General features: G+C 45.7%; 1 protein-coding gene across 5 annotated transcripts in view; it reads right to left on the reverse strand.

Moving 5' to 3' along the window:
• The window catches only part of SLC13A3 (solute carrier family 13 member 3), a 93613-nt gene that overhangs the window by 67902 nt on the left and 2106 nt on the right, over positions 1 to 23605 (reverse strand). For all 5 annotated transcript variants that reach the window (XM_073793059.1, XM_073793058.1, XM_019943917.2 and 2 more), the window contains exon 2: positions 16902 to 16999. The gene's annotated coding sequence lies outside the window, so the exon portion shown is untranslated. The remainder of the gene's footprint in view (positions 1 to 16901; positions 17000 to 23605) is intronic.

The following is a 23605-nucleotide window of genomic DNA, read 5'->3' on the forward strand; positions in this document are numbered from 1 at the left end:
GCCTCCACTGAACCATGAAGGAGTGTGGGCTTTCAACAAGGCAGGCGTAGGCTCGACTGGCAGCCTCACTACTCATTCAATGGCCGTGAGGTGGCCGGTGACTTCACCTCTCTGAGCCTCAGCCTTCTCATTTGTAAAATGGGTCCATCACCCTTGCGTCACACAGCAACTAAAAGCACAGACTCTGGGGCTTGAATGCCAGAGTCGGAATCCCAGCTCTGCCACATCCGAAACGTGGGAGCTTGCGCAAGTGACTGAACCGTTCTGTGACCCGGTTTCCTCATCTATGAATGTGGATAACAGCAGCACCTGCGCCAGAGCCAGGGCGAGCATAAACGGCTAGCAGGCATATCTCGAGTGCTTTGAACCGTGCCTGGCACTTCATAAGTGCTAGAGAGGTGTTGACTATGGCTCTTAGGAGGCCTCTTGGGGGACAGAGGAGAGAGTATGAATAAGGCATGTGGCCCAGGACATCAACAAACTTGAATTCACTTCCTGAGCCTCCCAGGGACCAGCACATTCCTGTAAGAGAGCTTAATACAGCTGAAATCAAATCCCTCTCTCAGCCCAGACTGAGAGAGGACCCCACAGGACAGTAGAGCAAAAGGAACTGGGCAGGGGGACCATGGGCTGGCCAGGAGGGGCATGCTGGCCTCACCAGACCTTTTCCAATGTCTTCATCGGACTGGGGATCACTGTTCTGTCCTGTGTATCAGTCCTCCTGCCTTCCTCCGGCCCCGACCCAGCACAGGCTCCTTCCCGTTGGCTGCCCCTCCCCCTATGAATTTCAGGGACAAGTACATAGAGCTGAGAGCCTGGTACCCCTATTTTGCAGATAATAGAAAGAGCTGCAATTCTTTATCAAGTACCTACTATGTCAGGCACTGTCAAGTCTTCCAAGCAGGTGGGTTTCATTATGCCCATTTTTGAGATGAGGAAATGGAGGCTTGCCAGAGATGGCGTGGCCTTGTGTATCTCTCTCGTCCCTAGTGCATCTCCGCTGGAGAGAGCAGTTTGGGCACACCTGTGTCACTTGTTCCAGGCCCTGGCCAGGTCCAGCCTAGCTAGGATGCTGACTTTGTGTCTTCAAGGTCTGAGGGTGTCTGAAATCCTGCTCATCAGTCCAGAGGGCATTGTCCTGCCGAGTTAGGTCAGGAAACACAATCTTGCTCCCCGCCGCATCACCAGGAATCGCACTGGCCTGTTTACACACCTGGCAGGAGCTCCGGGAAAGTGGAAAGTTGGCTGGACCTCAGAGGAGCGTTTCCGAGGCCAAGGGGTCTGTGTGGGCAACGGGTGAAACCTGGCAGGAGAGCACGGATGGGGAACAGATGAGGGTTCTGGGACCACCTGGCTGGGAGGGGCTGGGAAAGTCCCTCCATGTGCCCTCTGGGCCTCAGTCTTCCCAACTGAAAAACGAAAGGGCTGGAAACACCGATTCCAGCTCAAATCTTCCACAAATGAGTAGCAGTCTGGGGTTTTAGAAAGTGCATGTCTTCTGAAATCAGATACCTGAGTTCAAATGCAAATTCATTCATTCACTTGTTTACCGAGTACCTACTATGTGTGAGACACTGTCCTAGGCACTGGGGATGCTGCAGGGAACAAGACAGACACGGGTCTTGCCCTTACATCACTCACAGCCTAGTGGTGGAGGCAGACAGTGAACAGATGATGAACACTTCAGATTGGGATGAATGCCATGAAAGAAAAAAAATAGGAAGCTGTTTAAGAGAGTGCTTTGTACGGTGAGGAGAGTAAGTGTTCTTGAGAAAAGGCACCTCCTTGGAGGAGGTGCCTTTGGAGCTAAGACCCTAATGACCAGACAGATCCAGCTGCGGAAGATCAGGGGCAAGAGCATCCCAGGCAGAGAACAGCAAGTGCAAAGGCCGTGAGGCAGCAACAAGCTTGGCAGGTTTAAAGAACCAAAAGAAGGCCTATGAGGCTGGACCATAGTGAGAGAAGAGGAGTATGGGAGATTGTAACAACCATGTTTGCAAGTTTCTGAATTTGATGCTCTGGCATCTTGGGACCTTGCTATACCTGGAGTGTCTGCCTCTCCCAGGGCTAGCTAATTCCTAGAGATAATAAACAACTCACCTGTGCATCAGTTTTTCAAATGTAAACCAGCCAATCCAGAGCCCACACCCCCAACCACCTCCTTTATTGGGCTCTCTCACTCCAGGCCACAATTCGCCTGCTGTAATCATCCAGGGCCAGCGACCAAACAACTAGGGACAGTCTCTATGTCCCAAAGCCCACTGAAATTATTTGAACTAGCCAGTCCTAAGTCTGCTTACTCTGACTTGTCCGTTCCTTAAATACATAATATATTGGCAGATAGTGATGAAGACCATGAAGTAAGATAAGGCAGAGAAGAAAGTGTAAAGGATTGTTTGTATTCTATGTTAGATAGGGTGGCCAGGGAAGGCCTTTGAGGAGGTTCATCTTTGAACTAAGATGAATGAAGTGAGGGAGAAAGGCTTGCAGACACCTGGGGGGAAGAGCAGTTCAGACAGAGGGAACAGTAAGTGCAAAGGTCCTGGGGTGAGAGCAATCTTGGGATATTTAAGGAACACCAAGAAGGCCAGTGTGGCTGGTGCAGAGGGAGAGAGGGGGCCTGAGCTTCTAGTAAGTAATCAATAAATATTAGCTGTTCCTATCCTTTCTTGAGGGCTTACTATAATCTGAACGGAAATAAGGGAGCTTAACCTCTGCTTCCCCGCATCCCTAATCTAGAAGTTAGGCTTCAGAGATTAATTGAAATGTCGGTAGAATAAAACAGTGATGACTGGGAGCCTGAGATGGGGGAAATCACTGGACAAGAAGAGGGAGATGGAGGCACTCATCCCCGCCCTGCCACTCACAGCTCACTGTGAGGCTTCAGGCAACTTCCTTCCTTCTCTGGGCCTCACTTTCCTCATCTGTAAAAATGGGGATAATCATTATTCCCACTTCTTAAGGCTGATGTGAAGAGTAAATGAACTAAAATGTGAAAGGCATGTAAAACAGTGTGGGGCAAATAGAAAAAATTCTTATCAATTATTAGTATTATAAACTCCCACCACGTTTGACACGGCACTGGACAATTTCTGTATCTTCTCTTAATTAAGTCCCATAGTAGCCCTATGGGAAGCACGTGAGTTCTCCCCACTTCACAAGTGAGGAAACCGAGGGTCAGAAATGTGAAATCTCCAACCCAAGCTCCCTGACTCACAGTTTCAGAACCAAGACCCAAACCCAGGTCTTCCCAGCTCCAAGGACCATGCTATTTTGATCATCTTACTTGAGTCTCAGTTTCCTCATCTGCAAAATAGGAGAGTTAAAACATGTCTTGAGTGTTGAATAAAAAAGTAAGAAGTTATGGTGCAAGTATAATATACGATTTCATTGGGCCCAAATAATAACCAGGGAGGAAGGTGATGTTATGGGCATGGTATCAATGAAGAAACTGAGGCCCAGAGAAGCCAAATGACTTGCCCAAGGTCACTGAGCAATGATGTGGAATGAGAATCCAGTTCTGATTCCAAAGATTCAAAACTGGGAATGAAATAACCATTTTCCTGGTCACCCACCTGAATTTCCCCCACCCAAGAATTAAGCATATGCAAAAAAAAGTGGGCCTCTGACTTCACAGATGTACCACCGCCCCAGAACAAGCGTGCTGCTGGCCAGACTTGATGCCTTTGTGCAAACTGGGAAAAGGGGCTCTTCCTCAGGTGGACCCAGCACTGCACCAGAGTACACAGCTCGGCATGTGCAGTGCAGGTTGGTTCAGTCTCATTTTGCCTCCTCAGGTCTCCTTGTGCAGTGCACAGCCTGTAGAACACTCTGCAGCAGTCCTGCCCAGAGCACCCCCTCCCCTCCTCAAAGCATCCTTAGAAAGAGTCACCTGTGAGTACCCACTGTAAGAACTCATCTTGGCCAGATGGTCAGTCCAGCTAAATTTGCCTTCAGTGGGTGTAGGAAGAGAAAGGAGGCAAGATTTCTCTGCAAGCACAAGGGACTGGTGCAGATTTGCAAGCCTGATTTAATAGTCTCATCCATCCCCTCCAGCTGCCCAAGGCCAGTCCTCTAATATCCACCTCCCAAGATGCCCATTCCTGGAAAACTTTGAGGTGGTCCCTCCGGCAGTGTCCTGACTTCCTTAGTCTCTGGCACTCTTTGTGGCAAGAGCCATGATCCCCAGTGGCCCTGGAATTGCAGCCACTGCATTCCAGAAGGGCATCCCACTCCTTTTCACCCCTGCTGACAGGGTTCCAAGCCAGGAGGACATAATGTAAGAATTGTTCCCATCCCCTGCCATCCCCACCCCTTGGCTCTACCCTTCAGATTAACCCCAGCCTCCCTGCAGCCTCCCTCACCAGTCGCCAGGGGACAGGTGTATGAGAACCAACCCATTCCATCACACAGACTTCTAGAACATCAGAGCAGCAATGGCCTGTAGACCTTATGAAGCTGGAAAAACAGAACCCAGCAAGGGGCAGATGATCAGTGCCAAGGATCTCAAACTTCTTTCCCGATACCTACAATTTTGCAAAAGTTTTTGGGAACCCAGGTGTACCCTATGCCCGGCATTGGTGGCTCCAGAGTTTCCAGGTGAGAGCGGCTTAGAAGCAGCACTCTGATGTTGGGGGTGGGGTAGACGCAGAGGACACTTGCCTTGAAGCTTCATTTGCACAGAAAGCGCAATGTTTTTTTAGACTGCCAGCCTTTGTTTGGGGAGGTTATCACGGGATTAAAACTGGTTACGATTACGGGAATTGTCTTGAAACTATGTGTGCAGAGCACACCCACTCTGTTTGCTTTAAATGTATGTCACAGATCAATAAAAAGAGCAATTTTCTCTGTTCATTATTCTCTAAGGATGCTTTTATTCACACTGTACATTAAGAGACATGTCAGTTATTAATATCCAAGGATAGAATAATAATATAATATGATAAATACATGCATATTACACGGAGGAGGGGGCTTTGAGTGTGCCGACAGAGATTTTGAGGGAGGCTAATAAGATCTCCCAAGAAGTCAGACCTGCCTCCTGGGAGGAGGCCCTGGCTTATCAGCCACTTTAAAAGGTAGTGACATCTAGGGCCACACCAAGAGTACCCACCAGGGATCTGTAGGGAAACAGGAGAGGTTCTTAGTCAATTATAACGAAAGAAAGAGTATAAAATGCAGCTGTTAGAAGTACAGACACTGCATTCTGGCTTTGTACTGGCTGTGTGGCCTTGGGCAAGTCACCTAACCCTGCTGAGCTTCCATTTCCTCACCTGTACTATAGGGATGCTAACAGCAGCTGCCTCCCCGATTATGTGGACATTATATAGAACAATGCCTGAGAAGCTCTTAGCATGGAGCCTGGCACATAAGAAGAGCGAAGCAGTCAGTGAAACACTTTATGTATTAGGCTCACCACCATCGCAGAGGGTCAGGCACTCGCTGTCACCTGTGCACACTGGGGATCATATGGAAGTGGATTCTCTGTGAAGCTAATGAAGTTTAAGCTTCAGAGCCACTCCCAAACCCTGTACTGAATTTTCTATCTGTAAATCTGTATGCTTTTTCTTAAAGAGAGCCCCTTAAATAGTACATGCTTCAGGCCCCGTAACACTTGGACCTGCCCCTGGGTTCACAAATCTTGCTAGAGGGCAGAGCGGAGAGAAGCTTTCAGAACCCCCTGCTGTGTTTCATCACTTCTTCCCCAGAGCTCCGCCTGGGACCTCCCAGACCCATCCAGCCTTCCACGGGTGATGCTTCACACAGCGAGGCAACTTCCTTACTCAGCCCCTCGCGTCAAATCTCAGAAGCTAGCATGGAGATCGCTCCATTTTATAGACAAAGAAAGGGAGACCCGAAGAAGAAAGGAGATTGGTCCAAGGTCCTGAAGTCAGAGAGTGGTCTGGGGTGGGCTAGTTTTTGAATAAGCAACCTGATCCTTACACCAGGATGTATTGTTTTTCTCTTGCATGTCAAGAAAGTCTAATTGCTTGGATAATTCCACACCAAAGAACTTGCCCTGGATCTCCTGACACCATCTCCTTCGTATCACTTCCTCACCCCCTGGGCCCAAGGAGGGCTCCTTCCTCCAGGCATCCCTCTCTGAACACCTCTCCCAGCTCCCCTGGTCTCTGCTGGTGGTGCTGGGTAATCCGCCACTAAGTTACACACTCTCTTTACTTTTACTTTTATGAATATTTACTATCTCAATGAGGGATAGTGAAACAACTTCCTGGAGGTAGAAGCCTTGTCTAATGAGCCTAGTGCCCTCCCATGATGCTGCAAATGGGCTGAGCAGAGATGAGGGACTCAACAGGGACCTGCAGTACCATCTCCTTCCAGCTCCCATTGGTAGTGACTTTTATCATGACACTCCTGGCCTCAGTCTGCAGCCTTTGACCTCCTAGGGATTACTTTCTTGGAGAGTCTAGAAACAGGTCATGTTCTGGATTCTGATAAGCCAGGGATTGAATCCCACTCAGCTGTTTGCTGTGTGACTGTAAGCAAGTCACTTCTCTCCGAGCCTCAGTTTTCTCCTCTGGAAAATGGGGCAAATGATCCTCCCCCTCTGAGGGGCACTCTCAGTCTGGATTAAATAAGATGATGCACATAAAGCAAATTTTAGCACTGCACCTTGCTCTCGGCAAGCGTTTATTAAATCTTGGCCGTCCCCATCATATGAGGCGCGTGGAAATAAGACCAGCCTGTGCGTTCTTAGGCACTTACTGTGAATCAGGCTCAGTTCTAAGAGATTTACATAGCTTGCCTCATTTAATATTCACCACAACCCAGTGGATTGGCATTATCGTTTCCCCTATGTTTACAAATGAGTAAACTGAAGTTCAGAGAGGTTAAATGACTTGCCCCAGGTTACACAGCTTGGCATTCATCAAGTGTTCCTTGTGATTATCAAGTGAAACGTGCAACCCAGCGCCAAGCACATAGTTAGAGCTCAATAAAAAGAAATCATGCCTGGAGAAGTGAGAAGATCCAGAAGGCTAGGTGGGACCCAGGCTCCAAGGAGCAGCTAGAAAAGGGGAACTGCGGCAAGAGGTGTTCACAGCAGGCCAAGGCAGGATAAAGGGGGGACAGTCGAGGGGGTCTGGTGAAATCTGTCTAGACTGGGACCTCAGCGGTGTTCCGCCTCAGAGGCTCGGGAGGAGAGGGTCCTGCCTGTTGCACGGCCGCCCAGGGCGCGGGACGGGGGGCCCACAGGCAAAGGAGGCGTTACCTTGGGCGGGAGGGCGAAGACCACCGGCAGCAGCGCGAGCGGCGTGAACAGCAGCACCAGCAGCCGCCGCGCGCTCCACACCTTCTTAGCCACTGTCGCCAGCGCCGCCATCTGCGCGATCGCCCCGCGGAGCGGGCCAGTCCGGGACTGCCCGCGCCTGGCCCCCCGGCTCCGGCTTATAGCCTGGGGGAGGGTTTGGGGAGGGGACTGCGCTTGGGGGCCCGCCCTCTCCCTGCGCCTCCCGGAGGAAAAGGGTGGTGCCTGCTCCCCCGGGACTGGGCGAAAGAGACCCGGGAAAGTTAGGAAAAGTTCGACCCTAGAACTAAGGAACAGGACTCCAGCCCAGAAGGCAGAGTAGCCTCCGGTTTAAACCTCCTGACTTTCCAGCTATGTGGCCGGGGGCAACTGGCTGAACCCTTCCTTACTCTCCCGTGAAAAGGGCCATAACAACTGGAAGATTAAATCACTTACTAGTAATAAGTGGGTTCAGGTACTGGCTCTGCCACATACTAGCTGCGTGGCCTTGACAACGGCCTCTGAGCCTCAGTTTTCTCAACCACACAGTGGGGGCGATGCCAGTGATGGTCTCTGCTAGACAAGAGGTCTGTTAGCAGCTATTGCTGTTGAGATTGTTTTTCTTATTTTCTCCCACGGTGGGTCAGTCGTCTGTGGGCTGGAGCCCGGAGGAGTCTTCTTGTTCCTCTTGGATAAATGCACAGGAGTACAATCCTGGATTGTATGGTAGTTGCACCCTTGGTTTTTGAAGAAACCGCCATGCAATTTTCCAGAGTGTTAGCACCGTTTTACATTTCTGTTAGCCACGTATGAGTGAGCCAGTTTCCCCACGTCCTTGCCAGCACTGGGGTGGTATTTTTTATTTTAGCCATTCTGATAGGGGTGTAGAGGTATCTCACTGTGGTTTTTTGGTTTTGGTTTTGGTTTTTTTGCGGTGCTCGGGCCTCTCACTGTTGTGGCCTCTCCCGCTGCGGAGCACAGGCTCTGGACGCGCAGGCCCAGCGGCCATGACCCACGGGCCCAACCGCTCCGCGGCATGCAGGATCCTCCCGGACTGGGGCACGAACCCACGTCCCCTGCATCCGCAGGTGGACTCCCAACCACTGTGCCACCAGGGAAGCCCTCATTGTGGTTTTAATCTGCATTTTCTTAACGGCTAATGATGTTTAACATCTTTTCACGTGCTTCTTTGCCATCTGTATATCCTCTTTGGGGGAAATTATTTCCTCCTGTTGTTTGCCCATTTTCTCAGTGGACCGTTTTTTCTGCTGTTGAGTTTTGAGAGTACTCTATACAGTCTAGATACCAGTCCTTTGACAAATACGTTGTCTGCAAAAATTTTCTCCCAGTCTATAGCTTGGCTTTTCATCCTCTTAACAGACTTTTCAAAGAGCAAACATTTGTAATTTTGGTGGAGTCAAATTTATCAAATTTTCCCTTTTTTGGATCACGCTTTTGGTGTCAAAGTCTTTGCACAGCCCTAGATCCTGAAGATTTTTCTCACATTTTTTTCTAGAAGTTTGATAGTTTATAGTTTTATGTTTATATTTAAGTCCATGAGTTAATTTTTATATCAGGTATGAGGCTTAGATTGAGGTTCTTTTTTTTTTTTTTTTTTTGCCTATCAATTTGCCTACCAATTGCTGCAGCTTCACTTGTTTAAGAAGTTATCTTTATTCCATTGAATTGCTTTTGCACTTCTGTCAAAAATCAATTGGGCATATTTGGTGGATCTGTTTCTGGTTTCCCTATTCTGTTCCATTGATCTAACTGTCTATCCCTCTACCAATACCACACTGTCTTAATGACTGTAACTGTATAATAAGTCCTGAAAATAGGGACAGTGATTCCTCCCACTTTATCCTTCTTTTTCAAAATTGATTCAGATATTCTGGTTTCTTTGCATTTCTATGTAAATTCTTAGAATATTATCTATATCTACAAAAATTAAACCTGCATATCGATTTGGAGATAATTGACATCTTTACTCTGTTGGCTCTTCTAATCCATGAACGTGGTATGTCTCTCCATTTATTTAGATCTTCTTTGATTTCTTTGATCAGCATTTTATAATTTTCAGCCTAAAAGTCCTATACATGTTTTGTTAGATTTGCACATAAGTACTGCATTTTTGAGCAATGTAAATGGTATTCTATTTTTTTCAGGATCCATATATTCACTGCTAATATATAGAAATAAAATTGAATTTTGTATGTTTATCTTATATCCTAAAATCTTGCTCAATTCATTAATTAGTTCTGGGAGGTTTTTTTTTTTCTCAAATCCTTCAGACTTCTATATAGACAATCATGTCATCTACAAATAAGAACTGGTTTATTTCTTCCTTTCAGATCTGTATGTCTTGTATTTACTTTTCTTGCCTTACTGCACTGGCTAGAACTTCAGGCACTATGGTTGAATAAGAGTTTGAGAAAGGACATTCTTACATGATTCACAATCTCAGGGAGAAAGCATTCAATCTTTCACTATTAACTATAATGTTAGCTGTAGGTGTTTTGTAAATGCTCCTTTTCAAATTGAGAAAGTTCCCATCTATTTTTATTTTTCTGAGAGTTCTTATCATGGATGAGTGTTGAATTTTATCAAATGCTTTGGGAGGGGGCATCAATTAATATGATCAAATTATTTTTCTTCTTTAGCCTATTAATATGATGGATTACAGTGATTGGTATTCAAGTAGTGAACCAGCTTTGTATCCCTGGGGAATATGCCACTTGATCATGATGTATAATTATTTTTATATTTTGTTGAATTCTATTTGCTAATATTTTATTAAAGATTTTTACATCTATAATCATGAGGGATATTGTCTGTAGTTTTTCTTTTTTTATTGCCTTTGTCTGGTTTTGGTATCCGGATAATACCAGCCTCATAAATGAATTGGGAATTGTTCCCTTCTCTTCTATTTTCTAGAAGAGACTGCATGGAATTGGTGTTAATTCTTGTTTAGGTGTTTGGTATTATTTCCCAGTGAAACCATCTAGGCCTATAGATTTTTTTATTTTTTGCAATATTTTATATTTAATTTTCTTAATAGTTATAGGGCTATTTGAATTATCTACTTCATATTGAGTACATTGTGGTAGTTTTTATTTTCGGAGGAGTTGGTCTGTTTCATCTGAATTGTTAAATGTTTGCATGTAGAGTTTCTAGTACTCCCTTTTGATGTCTGCAGGTTCTATAGTGATATCCTTGATTCACTCATCCATTCCTGATTCATTCATTTGGTAACTTGCATCTTTTCTCTCTCTTTTTGTCAGTCTTACTAGAGATTTTTAAATTTAATCCTCTTTTCAAAGAACCAATGCTTGGAGGTTGTTTTTCTGTTTTCAATTTCATTGATTTCTAGGCCTATCTTTCTTTTTTCCATGCTTCTCTTTCTTTTTTCTTTTTTTCTACTCTTCTTTTTCTAGGACATTGAAGTGGGAGCTTAGATTATTGATTTGAGACCTTTTTCACCTTTTCAAATGTATACATTTAATGATAAAAATTCCCCCTCTCTGCACTGGTTTAGCTGTGTCTCACAAATCTTATGTGGTGTATTTTAATTATCATTCAGTTCAATGTATTTTTTATTTCCCCTTGAGATGTCTTCTTTGACCCGTGGATTATTTAGAAGTGAGGTGTTTAGTTTCTAAGTGTTTGGAGATTTTCCTATGATCTTTCTGTTATTGATTTTTAATTTGATTCCACTATGGTCAAAGAACCATAACCTTGTATAATTTCAATTCTTTTAACTTTCTTGAGGTTTGTATTACAGTCCAGCATAACTATCTTTCTATATGTTCTATAGTCACTTGAAAGAATGTGTATTTTGCTGTTGCTGGGGGGACTGTTCTATAAACGTCAACTAGATTCTGTTGTTTGATGGTATTGTCAAGTTCTTCTATAGCCTTGCTGATTCTCTATTTACTTATTCTATCAATTATTGAGTCAAGGGTGTTGAAGTCTCTATAAATGTAGATTTGTCTATTTCTCTTTTCAGTTCTATCAGTTTTTGCTTCACATATTTTGTAGCTCTGTTGCTTGGCATATACACATTTAAGATTGCTAAATTTTTTAGTGTATTGACTCCTTCATTATTATATAATGTCCCTCTATGTCTCTGGGAACTTTCTTTGTTCTGAAGTCTACCTTCTTTGATATTAATATAGACACTTATGATTTCTTTTGACTACCGTTTACCATATATATTTTTTTATCCTTTTACTTTCAATACGCATATATCATTTTTTTTTTTTTTGTGGTACGCGGGCCTCTCACTGTTGTGGCCTCTCCTGTTGCAGAGCACAGGCTCTGGACGCACAGGCTCAGCGGCCATGGCTCACGGGCCCAGCCGCTCCGTGGCATGTGGGATCTTCCCTGACCAGTGCACGAACCTGTGTCCCCTGCATCAGCAGGCAGACTCTCAACCACTGCGCCACCAGGGAAGCCCTATATTTGAAGTGAGTTTCTTACAGACAGCATACAGTTGGGTCATGCTTTTAAAAACTCTACTCTGCTAGGCTCTGTCTTTTAATTAGTGTTTTTAGACCATTTACATTTAACATAATTGTTGATATATTAGGGCTTAAATCTGCCATTCTGTTTTCTATATGTTCTCTATCTATTCTCTATCTCTCTTATTTCTCTGTTTTCTTTTTCCTGCTTTCCTGTGGATTACTTGAACATTTTTTAGAATTCCATTTTGATTTTTACATAGTGATTTTGAGTGCATTTATTAGTATGGATTTTTTTAGTGCTTATCCTAGTTACTACATTGTATGTACATAACTCAGCACAGTCTACTGGTACCAATTTCAGTAAAGTATAGATACCTTATCTCCCTTTATGTCCCTTTACTTTACCTGTTATAGTATTATTATCTTGTATTTCCTCCTTATACATTTAGAACCACATCAGACAATGTCATAATTTTGGCCTCAACCATTAAACATAATTTAGAAAACCCAAGAGGAAAACAGTTTATTGCAGTTACCTATATTTTTGCTTGCTATGTTCTTTCTTCCTTCCTGATATTCAAATATTCCTTTATCATTTCCTTTTGGTTTAGAGAACTTCCTTTAGTCATTCTTTTAGAGCAGGTCCAATGGCAACAAACTCTCTTAGGTTTTCTTCATCTGAGAAGGTCTTGACTTCCCCTTTGTTCCTAAAGGATATTTTCACTGGATATAGGATTCTGAGTTGACAGTTTCTTCTTTCAGCACTTGACAAACGTTATGCCACTTTTTTCTGGACTTCATGAATTTTGGTGAGAAATTCACTGTCATTTGAATTGCTTTTCCTTTAGAGGTAAGATGTCATTTCTCTCTCACTGCTTGCAAGGTGTTTTTCTTTGTCTTTAGTTTTCAGAAGTTTGACTATATGCCTTGGTGTAGTTTTAGTTATCTTGTTTGGAGTTAATTCAGCCTCTTGAGTCCGTACATTTATTCTTTTGCCAAACTTGAGAAGTTTTCAGCCATTATTTCTTTGAATACTTTTATGCTCCTTCCTCTTTTTCCTCTCTTTTCAGAACTCCAATGACACAAATGTTAGACCATTTGTTATAATCCCACAGATTCTTGAGGCTCTGTTCATTTTTTCAGTCTATTTTCTCTCTGGTGTTCAGATTATGTAATTTCTATAGTTCTATCTATAAATTTTTTAAAACTATGATTTTCTAAAAATATGAATAAGAAATAAACTAAATTCCATGGGGTCAGCACTTTTGTAACCTGTCTTGGTGTAAGAGTATGCATGAGTTTCATCCACAATGAATCTGTATATACTTGGTCTACTAGTTTTTATATATATATATTTATTTATTTAATTTATTTATTTTCCTTATTTTTTTTTTGGCTGTGTCGGGTCTTAGTCGCAGCACACGGGATCTTTGTTGAGGCACGCGGGATCTTTGCGTCATGGCTCACGGTCTGCTCGGGCTTCTCTCTAGTTGCAGCGCGTGGACTTCTCTCTAGTTGTGGCATGCGGGTTTTCTCTCTCTAGTTGTGGCGCGCGGGCTCCAGGGCGCATGAGCTCTGTAGTTTGCGGCACTCGGGCTCTCTCATTGAGGCATGTGAGCTCAATAGTTGAGGCACATGAGCTCAATAGTTGTGGCACGCGGGCTTAGTTGCCCCGCGGCACGTGGGATCTTAGTTCCCCTACCAGGGATCGAACACACGTCCCCTGCATTCCCCTGTACCACCAAGGAAGTCCCTGGTCTACTGTTTAATATGCTTGAACCATTCAAAAGAATCAGATTTACTAAAATGTATAATTGCAGTTTATACTGTTCAAGAGAATTTAATCAAATTAGTGATCTATGTCAAATGCTCAAGGAATGTTGTCTTCATACCTTACTTATTAATGAATAATAACAGCCAACATTCACTGAGTACTTACTCTGTGCAAGGCCCTGTTCTAAGAGCTTTATATGATTTAACTCACTGAACACAAAAATGACCTTATGCAGTAGATGCTAATATATTCCCATTTTGCAGAGGAGGAAACTGAGGTACAGAGAGCTTGAGTAGCTTATCCAAGGACACACAGCTATTAAGGAGGATTCAAATCCCAGTAGTCTAGCTCCAGAGTCCCCATGCCTAACCACGACATAGTAATGACTCAGAGTATATGTTTTATTAGATATGTTTCATTAGATGTGTTTATTAGATACGAGAAATATGACTTTTACGGTGAACATTAAAGTAAAATAACACCTCATCCCCTCAAATATTTGAGAGTTGTCAACAATTTGAGCGTATGCACTCAAGAAGCTGTTTCCTAATACTCAGTACCATCAGATAACAAGGGTCATCAACACTCCTCTAACCATCTAACACAGTGGTTCTCAACCCTGGCTGCACTTGGAATCACCTGGGAAGCTTTAAAAATGCTGACGCCCAGGCACTGCCCTTAGAGAGTCTGATTTAATTGTCTGGGATGTGGTCTGAACATCAGGATTTTTAAGAGCCCCCAGCAGATTCTAATGTGCAGCTGGGGTTGAGAGCCACTTTTGGAACAACTCCACTGCTTTCCAACGCCCCACACCCCTAAAAGCTAATCCATCTTTTGTCAGATTCTGGTGGAATCATTTCCCTGATGCAAAATCTGAGTTGCCTTCTACAACTTCATATCTAGAGACTTCAATCCGGTTCTCATGGCCCTCCTGAGTTCTACCAAATTTTTGCCACTTAATATCTCCAGGGCCTGGGCGTGGTCTGTGGTAGGTGCTCTGTCAATGTTTACTAAATGAATATTTAAACACCAGACTTGGTTTTCCTCACCAGTAAACTTGGGGCTAATCATACATACCTTTCATTATTCCTTTTATTCAATAAATATTGACTGCATAGCAGCTATATACCAGGCTATGAATACAATCATGAATAAGACCAAAAATTTAAAATCTCTGCCTACCTGGAACTTTCATTTAGTTGGCGGGGGATGGAGTTGGAGGAGACAAATGATAAACAAATGAGTAAAATGTATTATGGCATAAAGATGAGAAGATGACAAGTGCTACGGAGGAAAATGAGGCAGGAGAGGGAGATGGCTTGTGATGGGGGGCGGGGGTACCATTTCAGATAAGGTGGTCAGGGAAGCCCTGGATGACTAGGTGACTAAGGGCCTTAAGCTAAGCAGAGACCCAAGGAAAGTGGGCGAGTGGACCCTCTGAGTATGTGAAGGAAGCATTCCAAGAGGAAGGAAAAGCCAAGTGCAATGGCTCTGAGGCAAGAGCAAGCAAGACCTGGCTTAGAGTCATCAAGGAACTGGGTACAGAGGTGTGATCAGAAGGGCAGCCAGCGACTAGAAGACACAGGATCTTGAAAGGCTGAGTAAGGATTCTGCATTCTACCCTGAATGACAAGGGCAGCCACTGCAGGGATTTAAGCAGAGTGACAGATGCTGCTTTCATTATGTTAGTAACAGATTTACTTAGATATAACTGACATAGCATACAATTCATCCATTTAAAGCCAAGAGGTCCAGAGTTTTTAGTATACTCACAAAGTTGTGCAGCCATTACTATAATCGATTATAGAAATCTTTCATCATCCTAGAAAGAAACCCCACACCCATTAACAGTCTCAACCAACGCCCAATCTCCCCCCAACCTCCAAAGCCCTAGATAACCACTGATCTACTTTCTGTCTCTCTAGATTTGCCTATTCTGGACATTTTGTATAAATGGAATCATACAATACGTGGTCCTTTGTGCCTGGCTTCTTTCACTTAGCATGATTTTGTTCAAGGTTCACCCACGCTGTAGCATGTGTAAGTACTTCTCTCATTTTTATGGCCAAATAATGTTCCATTGTATAAATATACCACATTTTATTTATCCATGTGTCACTTGATGGATATTTGAGTTGTTTCCACTTTGGGGCTATTATGGTAACGCTGCTATGAACATTTGTGCGCAGGTTTTTCTGTGGACATGTCTTCAGATCTCTGAGGGAGGGACAGAAAGGAGCTGTCATTGAGACCGAACTAGATGGTGGAATGTTTCTCAACACCTGAGAGGCAGACGCGTAAGGAAACACAGATCATTTTATGTTGTACTAGACGGTATTTAAATAACATTTAATCCCACAGGGTGAAAGTTATTCCCTGTGTCAATTTTCTTTAACTCTTCATTACACCACGGAGAGGGTCTCGGCTGGGTGTTAGTGTTCCTTTAACATCTCATCACTTGGTAACTCTCTTTGTAACAGCCAAAGAAGATTTCAAGGCCAGAGACTTGGACATCTTGCTGCGACTGGACAGCACTGGTTTCTTTTTATTTTATTCATTCTTCTAATTACTTTTGACTTAGGACAAGTGATTTCTTTCTTTCTTTCTTTTTTTTAAACTAAAGCCCATGATTTTAAAACAATCCTCCTTTTAAGTTAAATCTATTGAAGTTTACCATGTGAAGCAACTCAAAGAAAAACACTAAGTAACTCTTAGTATGGGAAGTGCATGGTTATGGCAAAATTCCAAAAACTGGATGCAAAGATCTGAAATTTGGGAAACCAAGAGATGGCAAGAGAAAGGCCCTGGAAGAGATGCAGTGCTCACTTCCTATCCAGGTCATGCTGCCATGATTCCCGTAAACCCCTAGGGCAAGTTATTTCCCAATGGACCCTTTGCAGGCTGTGATGAAACCCTCTCCCATGTCCTTTCAAGTTGGAGACCTGACCTTGAGCCAGCCCAATAGTCGGCTTCATCAAAGGTTCTAGTCAGGTTAGTGTCAGACAGCCTGGGATGGTCAGCGAGGCCCTGCAGAGAGCACTTTGGACATGTGAGGCCTGGGTGTGGGAGGATGGGGTGCTCCAAACCGGAAAAACGAGTCCTGGGGATTTGGACCAGCTGACATCATAGAAACGCAAGCCCATTCCCCAAAGCCCGGAGGCAACTGGGACCAGGGTATGTTGCACCCAGCGCCCCTGGACTGGCTCCCTGTTTCTGGAACCAGCTGAGAGATTCAGAGTACAAATATCTTCTATTAGAGCAGAGGTTTCAATCTGGTGACTCAAATGTAGTAATAATAATAATGATAGCATTAATAATAGCAAGCACATATACTGCACTTAACTATGTGTGAGGCACTGTTTGCAGCACTTTACATGTATTAATTTATTTAATCCTTATAATAATCCATTTTCATTACCTTATTGAGCCTGTCACACCGCACTGGATGAAGCAACACTCAAATTCTGGCTGTACCACTTGCTTGTTATGCAACCCATTAGGCCTCAGTTTCCTTATCTGAAAAGAGAACAAAAATTGTATGTAACTCATAGGGATGTTGGGAGGATTAACAGGCGAGCGTAGAGCACAGTACTTGCATACGGTAAGTGTGCAACAATTGGCCATTGTTACTCTGCTTGTGGCAGATTTTCCAAGGACAGCACCAATATATATCTTCCATCCTACGTGTGCATCCCATATGCTCCTCTTACAATGTGATTAACACTTCGCACTGAGAATTGGGGGTCTATGTCCCCACCTCTGGAAAGTGGGTGGGGGCTTGTGATCCACCAACCAATAGAACATGGCAGAATGGATGCGATGTGATTTCCAAGGTTGAGCCATAAAGTGGGTACAGCTTCTGCCTGGTTCCCTCACTCTTTGAGACTCTCGCCCTTGAAACCCAGCTGTCATATCTGGAGTTCAAACTAAACCAGGCAGTAAAACCATATGGAGAGAAACCCAAGAAGCCACTAGCAATAACTAACTGGCATATGAGTGAATGAGCCTTCAGATAATTCCAGCCCTTTGCCTTTCAACTAAGGCCCCAGATGTGGTAGATCAAAGACATTCCTCGGTTAAAAAAAAAAAAAAACACGACATCCCTGAGTTGCCCTGTCCAAAGTTCTGACCCACATAATCTGCAAACACAATAAATGGTTGTTTTATGCCATTATGTTGTGGAGCAGTTTGTCACACAGCAATAGGTAAATGTTACCACCACTATTACTTTTCTCACCTGGAGAAGAGCTTCTTATAGGAAGGAGAGTGCAGACATGAGGCCTCTAGCTGGATGACTTAGAACTCTACAGGGGACAAGGGGGCTCCAAGGCTGGACCCACTAATTAGCTCCCTGCCTTTGTTTCTTCCCCCCTTTACACTGAAAAGAAAGTAGAGTGTGGGAGGGAATTCTTTCTTTTCCTTTTTTTGGTGTGTTTTATCTTTTGTGTGTGTCGGGGGAGGGAATTCTTAAAGAACTTCCACAGTCAGAGGATGGTTTGACTACCATTTATTTTCATTCCCATTGGTATGCCCATTGGACAGATGGTACGCGGGCCTCTCACTGTTGTGGCCTCTCCCGTTGCAGAGCACAGGCTCCGGACGCACAGGCTCAGCGGCCATGGCTCACGGGCCCAGCTGCTCCGTGGCATGTGGGATCTTCCCGGACCAGGGCATGAACCCATGTCCCCTGCATCGGCAGGTGGACTCTCAACCACTGCGCCACCAGGGAAGCCCACTACCCCCTTTTTTAATACGCAAATTACAACCTCTGTAAAGTGTGTGTGTGTGTGTGTGTGTGTGTGTGTGTGTGTGTGTGTGTATACGCACACTAATTATACACATCAGCTCAGTTACTAAGGGGCTTGCTATGTGCCAAGCACTGTGCTGGTCACTTACATGAATAACTGAATCCTGCCTAATACTTCAACACCATGTCCCACCTGCCTTCCCCTCAACCATTGGGTGCCACCCTCTTTGTGACCTTCTTCCTGCTCCTTGAACATGCCAAGTTCTTGCACTGACTGCTCCCTCTGCCTGGATCTCTCCTCCCCACTCCTTCCCCAGCATCTCTTCATAGTGGCTGGTTCCTTCTCCTCACTCAGGTCTCAATTCAGATGTCACCTCCTCAGAAGGGCCTCCGTGACTACCTAATTTAATGAACCGTAGCCTTCCTCAACTCTACAACACTCCCTCTGTATAAAATCCCCTCAGTTGTTCCTTCACAGCATGACTCACCATTTGAAATTATTCCCTCCTAGATGAAGCCCCATGAGAATAAGGAGTCCAGATTGTACCGTGCTACAGTCCCAGCACCTGGGACATAGCAGGGGTTCAATCAACTATTGAATAGTTGAACATGCTTTAAATAAAGTGTATTTTATTACTATGAACATCGACCAGAATCATGCATCTCATTCGTTCAACAAATATGAATTGAGCGCATACTATGTACCAGGCATCTTTCTGGGTGCTGGGCTCTGGCAGTGATCGAACGAAGCAAAAGCCTCTGCTCTCATAGAGGTTTCATTTTGGCAGCTCTGTAACGAGATGCCTGAGTGACATATATAGCATATCACACGGTGCTTAGTGCTATGAAGAAACATAAAGCAGGGAGAGGGGAGAGGGCCTGAGGGGAGAGTATGGGCACCAGTTTCCACTTCACCTGCACGGAAGGGACTCTCAGTGCCTCCCCCACTCCCTTCACTGAGCCCCGTACCACGGTCAGCATCTTTCAGCGTGACATCTTGGTCAAGGCCTCTATGGCTCCAAGAGCAATACTGGCTTTGAAGCAAGTCTCAGCAGGTGGGCTGAGGCTGGGGCGGAGATAAGTCACCCCTTGAGATACCCTGGAGGGAGGGAGTCAAGCAACTTGACCTCTCAGGGCCTTCCCTCTCTACGGGGAAAGGGGCAGGGCCCGGACTCCCCTGGCCTGGAGCTACAACTAACTCTGGATTCTGGGCCATCCCCTAACCCCCTCTATCCCGGGCAGAGAGCAAAGGTTTACAAACATCAAGAGGCCTTTGATCGGCACCAAACCCCCAGGCTTCTGACTGTTTTTTGTTCCAAGCTGCAGGCCAGGACCCTACTCTGCTTTGCCTCCAGCAGGGAAGACTGTGGGTAGGTGGTGTGTGTGTGTGTGTGTGTGTGTGTGTGTGTGTGTGTGTGTGTGTGTGTGTGTGTGTGTGTGTGTGTGTGTGTGTGTGTGTGTGTGTGTGTGTGTGTGTGTGTGTGTGTGTGTGTGTGTGTGTGTGTGTGTGTGTGTGTGTGTGTGTGTGTGTGTGTGTGTGTGTGTGTGTGTGTGTGTGTGTGTGTGTGTGTGTGTGTGTGTTTGGCATAGGGGAGGAAGGCTCACGTAGCTCCTTGGTTTTTTTTCCAACAAGCAGGCTGGGCTTGTATAAGGGAATCCAACTCAATTCAGTAAATGTTTACTGAGCACCCACTACCTTCCAGGCACCAATACAGAAACAAGGGCTGAGACAGTGCAGCAAACAGGACCCTCTGCCCCGCACCGCATACAAGAAGCAAATGAGCAAGTGAATATAAATGGTAGCAGGTGCTCGTGAATGGGATGGAGACAAAGCTGGGGAGGTGATGGGAGGGCTGAGGCTGGGGGTGTTAGCTTCTATACAGGGTGCTCATGGAAGACAAAGTGGTGTTTGACAGAGAATTGAAGGAAATGAAGGCGGTAGCCATGTGAGGATGTGTGAGGAACAGTGTGACAGGCAAAGGGAACAGCAAGTACAATGGCCCTGAGATGGGAGCATGACTGCCTATTGGAAGAACCGTGTGGCTGGCCCAAAGTGAGAAGAGGGGGTCAGAAAGATATCCCATGCTCTTGGATTGGAATTCTCTCACCTTCTGTAAGAAGCAAAATCTTCCCCAAAAGCAAACTTTGCAAGTTTCTCTTGTATCTTACTGGCCAGAAAAAGGTCACATGCCCACCCCTATATCAGGGACCAATCTGGGCTTCTCTGAGATAAAGCCATCTGCACCTAATAAATACCTGGACAAATCCAGGCTCTGTCCAAAAGGAACAAGGGGGCTGGCTTTTAGTAGGCAACAGACAATGTCTAGCACAGTCTCTACCATACAGGCTGATGACTCTAGGCAAGGTGCTTAGCATCTGTGAGCCTCAGTTTCCTCTTCTGTAAAAGGGGTAGAGCAAAGAACTATTCTTTCTGCCCTACCAGCATCCGTTTCCTGATCTTCCCGCGAAACACCTTGATTTCCCTTAGGGCAGTGGTCTCAGAACAGCAGCCTCAGCATCACCTGGGAACTTGTTAGAAATGAAAATTCTCAGCCCAGCCTGAGACCTTTTGATTCAGATAGATTAGCGTTTGGGCCAGGCAATGTGCACCTGTGTATTCCTGGCTTATAAAGTGAAGCAAATGATGCTGTATAATAATTGCCTGTTTGTTGGTCTCTAAAAATAGTAGCAATGTAAATTATATAATAACAACAACAGCTAATTGTTGCCATGTGCCAAGCACTGCAGTAGGGCTCTACGTACATTATTTCATTAATGCTTATGGGGGCGTTGATGTCAGACCCAGTTCCTCTACAAGGAAGGACCGCTTGCCCCAGATGCAGATGTAGTCAGCAGGCAGCCTTCATCTGTCTCCCCTTCAGGAATCGAGTCACAAGCAGAGTGGCCTCATCCAAGCCCACACCCTTCCAGGGGTGGCCCGCTCATGTCTGGGTGATGTGAGATTATGAAGGCCTGGCCATCTCTGCCCAACTTGGGACATCTCTGCAGGGCCACTGTAGCTGCAGACACCCCCCTCCACCGGGCGGGGAAGCTGGCTGAGGCTGTTGTTGGGTCTGCCTCTCAGCCCCACTTCTGCCCCCGCTCTCCCTTGCTTCCTTCCCTCCCTTCCCTTCTCTGGAGGCTGACACCTTAATAAACATCCTACATGCTAAACTGCATCGCTGAGTGTGCTTCCTGGGAATGCCGACCCAGCAGAGTGCTCACAGCAGCTCCACGAGGTAGACACCACTGTTAGTCCATTTTACAGATGAGGACACTGTGGCTCAGAGGTACAGTGAGGGGGTCCCAAGCCATGCAGCTGGTGAGCAAGGAGACATGGGATGGAAGCCGTCACACTTCTGAAGAGGGAAGTGGCATCCTCTGGCTTTACAAGGGTGTCTCTGGCTGCTGAGGAAGGATGCAGGGGGGTCCAGGGCAGAAGTGGGGCAGGGCGGGGGGGACAGGGAGCAGTGGGGAAACCATTGATTGCAGCGGTACTGGGATGGTGGTAGGGGGACTTCCTCGTCACTGTAGCTTCTTCGGGATCTGGCACTGAGCTGGACACAGCCAACACGCTTGCTAAATGCCTAGTGAGTGAGCGAGTGAGTGAGAGAACGCATGACAAAATCAAGGCAGGAGGGAACTAGACGTCCCCACGTGTGGTCTGTCTTGCTCACCAGGATCCTGAGTGATAAGCATGGTGCCCACCACATCTGGACACTCAGCTAAGGTGTTGAGTGAATAAATGAACAAGTTCAAGGGAGAGAGGGAGAGAGGGAGGGAGGGAGGGAGGGAGACAGCAAGAGGAGAGGGAAGGAGAGGAAAGAGAACAAGGGAGGCAGAGGGGAGGAGGACAGAGGAGGAAGAGGAGGGGAGGAGAGAAGGAAGTGAAAGAGGATGGAAGGGGAGGGAAGTTTCTTTTTGACTTCTTTGCACAGAGAATGACGGTAACTTGCGACCTCTGGTGGCGAAGGAGAGCCACTCCACTGGGTTCGGGGAAAGGGGAATTCAGTCCTTTGGAGTTGCAGGGCCCTGAATTCAAGACAAAAGAGGAGATACCCAGTTCCAGAAAGAGGGTTGGGGCAGGCCCGTGTAAGGACGTGGGCACTCACTGTCAGGGGCTCTGTCAGTTGGTGATGGCAGGGTCAGGGCTCTGGCAAGGCAAGAGAAGCACCTGCCTAGGGCACAAACTTAAGGGGGCCCCTAAAACTCAGTTAACTGAGACCAATATGTTAATGTAATATTTTAAAACATCAAAGTGTGGCCCACAAACCAGCTGCCTGTTTTTGTAAATAAGATTGTATTGGAACCAGGATCAGGATTCAGGCTAACGTCCTCAGTTATGGCCGAGATTACAGCCCACGTGCCTCATGAGTGCAGGTGGTCCCATCTCCTCTCGGCCAGCTCAGATCATTTAATAAGAGCACGCCTATACGGGGCACTCAGTAGGCCAGGCTTGGGTAACTGCATTCTGTGGCCAGTGGACTGACCACAATTTCCCAGGAGATGTGGGCCTGTGTCCTTTTCAGTGTTGGACACATCTATGCCACATCACATTTCCCTGGCTCTGCCATTCATTAGCAGTGTTACCTTGGGCAAGACTGAATTTCTCTGTGCCTCAGTTGTCTCCTCTGTAAGATGGGTTAATGCACACAAAGAACTTAGTGACTGCTCAATAAACTGTTGTTAAAAATGTGGGCTTGAATGCCAGCTCTGTCACTTATTGTGACCCTAGGACGTCCTACTTCTCACTGCTAAGAGTGTTTCCTCATCCGTTATAACCCTTGTTATAACCGGTGGGAATTCACATGCTGCTGCTGGTGCCATTGGCTCATCGGTGCAAAGCACAGGCTGTCTGTCCCCTGTGGACTTTGAGGGATCTGGGATTGCAGAGGGTTCCTTAGCCCTCTGTGAGACACTGAACTAGGAGAAGAATCCACTGCTCCCCTAGGAAGGCTTGTTAATCCTTATTTCCCTGCCCTGGCCACAGGCTGAGTATGAAGACAGGAAATACTCCTGCTGGGAACACGTGTGAAGTGTCTCCAGCCTCCGGCGTCTCCCTCTCCCTCTTAATGCCTGCAGAGGTCATTTTTGCTTCCCTGCTGCTGCTGCCGCCACTCCCACAGCCGCTGGCCACCGTGTCACATACCCCGGTGACCGCCACATGGCTTGCGGCATGCTTGCCGACACCTCCACCCTGGTCTATCCTCATCACAGGCTAACCTTCTCACTGTTTTCTTGCCTCCACTCTGGCCCCTTGCAGTTTTTTTTTTCTACCAATGTCATCCTTTCACAATGTACATCAGATGTTCCTGGTTTAAAACCTCCTGAGCTGCATTAAGAATAAAAACCCAGCCTTGTTACTCGGCCCTGCG

The sequence above is a fragment of the Tursiops truncatus genome, chromosome 15, assembly GCF_011762595.2.
Source record: "Tursiops truncatus isolate mTurTru1 chromosome 15, mTurTru1.mat.Y, whole genome shotgun sequence".
NCBI lineage: Eukaryota > Metazoa > Chordata > Mammalia > Artiodactyla > Delphinidae > Tursiops > Tursiops truncatus.